Source organism: Lynx canadensis, chromosome A2 (assembly GCF_007474595.2).
Source record: "Lynx canadensis isolate LIC74 chromosome A2, mLynCan4.pri.v2, whole genome shotgun sequence".
NCBI lineage: Eukaryota > Metazoa > Chordata > Mammalia > Carnivora > Felidae > Lynx > Lynx canadensis.
In genome coordinates this window covers 115019753-115023582 of record NC_044304.2, presented here as the reverse complement: position 1 = coordinate 115023582, position 3830 = coordinate 115019753, and positions in this window count along the sequence as shown.

Sequence of the window (3830 nt, the reverse complement as noted above, 5' to 3'; positions counted from 1 at the left end):
TGTGATATGAAATTGAGGGTAAGACCTCAAAGTCCTCAGTTAAGAAAATTACATTCATGTAATTGAAATTCTCTGAAGAATTCTTGTTTCTCAATTGGGTTCAGAATAGACTTGAACAATGCTTTGAAGCAAAGATCAGCAAACTTTTTCTATAAAGGACTAAGCAGTAAATATTTTAGACTGTGCAGACCGGAGGTCTCTGTCCCAGCTACTCAACTCTGTTGCTTTCACGCAGAAGCAGTCACTGACAATATATAAATGAATGAGTGTAGCTATGTCCCAATAAAACTTTATAAACACAGAAATTTGAACTTCATACAATTCTTATATGGCACAAAATAATGTTCTCTTTTGATCTTTCCCAAACATTAAGAAATATAAAAACCAAGTTTTGCTTAAAGGCCATTGGAGACTAGGCAGAAAGCCAGATTTGGCCCATAAACCATAGTGCACCAACCTCTGACTTAGAATATAATCCTCTTGACATCACTGTAGGAAACTGGGTAATATCATCCTCCGCATTTCCCACAGTAGAGCATTAGACTTTAGAGTTCATCCAGTTTAGTTTCCCTCTCTTCCAGTTTATAGATGAGTAGGTTTTGGTGCAGAGAGAGAAAATCACTGGCCTCAGGCCACACAGCTAGTGAGTGACAAGGCCAGGCTGGAGCTCATGTGTCTTGATTTAAGTCCTAACTACCTTCCTCAACTCAATTACAAAACCTAAAACTATATCCACAGCCACAAAATCCTTCCACCACTTCTCAACAGCAATCAATCTTCTTTTTAATCCCAAAAGAACTTATTCTAATAAACACCTTAAAATTAAGGACTTACCAAGCTCAAGTCCTGTTATTGAATTTGTATCATTAAAACCTATACAGTGCAAACAGCAGTGACAACTGCATTAGAAATTTTGCCTAGTGAGATGACATGATGATACTTGTGGGGAAATTACAGAGAATTAAATTTGGTGATATTCTAAAATATCACTAAGACACCCAAATTCCAAAAAGCCAATGGATGATCTCCAACGCAAATTTTATTCCTGAATTTCAAAAAGGAATGGCAGTTCAGTTATAAGTAGCAGAGAAATAGTTTCATAGATTAGACTGAGACCAATGGGGGATTGGCCAGGATGGGGGGAGGGGACCCCAGGCCAGAGATGAGGGCCCTCATTTCAGTGAACATCTGGAACCCAAGCCCAGGACAGCAGAGTCCTTATCTCTTGTTCATAGCTGTATCCCCTCCAGACCAGAGCCTGGAACATGCTGGGGATCAGTAAATGATGGTTGAAGGATTAAATCAGTCCGCAAAGAATATTACCTGAGAACTGACCTCAGAATTTTTAGAGCACATATTCCAGAAGCTTTGGGATGCTTCTTTGTAAAAAAAAAACCAACCAACCAACCAAACAAACAAACAAAAAAACAAAAAACCACACACACAAAACACAAAACAAACAAACAAACAAAAATCTTAAAGGATTCCTCCCCACCAGGAGCCTCATCAGAAGGTGGTCACCTTCACCCCCTGAATGACTATCTTCTCATCTGCTCTTAGCCTGTCACTTGGGTCTAGAGTTATTATCCCTTTTGGATATAATGAATGCATTGAAAGTATTGCCCTCTAAACTCTTCAACAATTGGAAATTCAATGACGGCAACCAATGTTTATGGATGAGTTGGAAGTGTTCAAAGTGCAGGCATTTGTAAAAAGTCCTCGGAATAAGGAATTCCCAGAATAACTTATGACCTATGCATTTCAATTTTCTTTGGAAGTTCTAATTCTCAGCAAACATTAATCAAGTCATCCCACTGTCTTTCAGGTTATTTCCCCCATTTTACAGACGGTGATTCAGCAGAAGTTAAATGACTTGTTGCCAAGGTCACATGGAGACTATAAATCTAAAAAAAAAATCATGATTTCAGCCCCCTCTTCTGCCATTTGTTAGACTGGAATGGAGGGAGTTTTGAGGATGTCCACTGGCTTCCTAGGTGGTTGAGTGTTTGTGGCTCTCCAATATCCCCTGTTGATATGATAAGGGAAGAGCGGATCTCAAGACCAGTATTTCTCAAAGTTAGGTCCTGGACCAGCAGGACCCGTATCACCTGGGAACTGGTGACAACTCCAGATTATGGGGCCCCACCCCGGAACACTGAATTAGAAATTCTGGGGGTGGGGCTCAGCAGTCTGTGTTTTAACAAACCTGCAAGTGATTCTGCTGTAACTTGTTATTCTGTTTCTGCTTTAGGAACTAACGTTCTGGTCTCCTAATCATCAAAATGATACAGCCTCTTCACATTGCTTGTGGCCCGAGGCCTCACTTGGAGAATATACCACTATGCCATATACAAAGTGCTTTCATGTCCATTTGTTCTTTCAGGTGGATTTGGAGCAACCCTGCGAAGTAAGTAAGGGAAGGATCACATGTGCATTTTATAGATGAGGAGACCGGGGTTCAAGAAAGGCCAAAAAACTTGCCCAGGGCTACTCAGCTCTAAGTGGCAGGGCAGGATCCAAATCCAAGTCTTCTATCTTTATATCCATTTACACACATTTACAAGAGGTCCGGGACCTCTTCACTTAGTCCACAACAGGGTTTCTGACATCTGGGGCCAGATACCATGGGGTGTTCTGTTGTGGGGTGCTGTCCTGTAGATTCTGGCCTCTACGCACGAGATGCACCCCCACCTTAACTATGACAACCAGAAATGTCTCCGAATATTGCCAATGCCCCCGAGGGGCACAGTGACCTTTGGCTGAGGACCACTGACTTATGGCCAGCACATCATTGGAGAGAAGTTTCACGGTCCATGTTCTGCAAATTTTGCATTCTTTGGAGATGATTTCAGAAAAAAATAGCTTCTTTTTGGCCTCCAGGACATCTATGAAGTGAAGGAACTAGACTAAATGTTGTTGTACACCAAGTGTTTCAGAAAATCTTGACTACTCCTTAAGAAAATTAACAATAACAATTCTGTCACATCATTTAGTATTCATTATGCATTCAAATTCTCCTCAGTTATCACAGGAATATCTTTCATAACTGGTTTTTGTTTGTTTTTTTGATGCTAACATGCAGTCTAGATTCCTAAATTGCTTTTGGTTGCTGTGTCTCTTTGGTCTTTTTTAGTTTAGAACATTAGTCAACAAACTATGGCCCGTGGACCAAATTTCCTACCACCTGCCTTTGTAAATATGCTTTCACCGGAACACAGCATGCTCTTTCATTTACATATATGATCGCTTATGTGCTGCAAGAACAGAACTGAGTAGTTACAACAGAAACTATATGGCCCATGAAGCCTAAGATATTTGTTCCCTAGCCCATTACAGAAAAAGTTTGCTGATCTGTGACCTAGAACTATCCTCTTGCCTTTATTTATTTATTTACTTATTTATTTACTTATTTAAATACAATTTATTGTCAAGTTGGCTAACATACAGTGTATACAGTGTGCTCTTGGTTTTGGGGGTAGATTCCCATAATTCATTGCTTACATACAACACCCGGTGCTCATCCCAACAAGCGCCCTCCTCAATGCCCATCACCCATTTTCCCCTCTCCCTCTCCTTGCCTTTACTTTTAATTTAATACTGTTTAAAGAATCCAGGACAATTACTCACAGAAAATCTTTTTTTGGATTTATCTGATTATATACATTTATGTATTAAATTTATTGAAGTTTAACATACTCTATATATTTTTAAATATAAAATACTTATGAAAGTATCAGTACTCCATGGGGCAGCATTAAACAGCTTTTTATGTGTCAAAACTATAATGCAATAGAAAGGCAAACAACAAATTGGAAAAATAATTACAATTC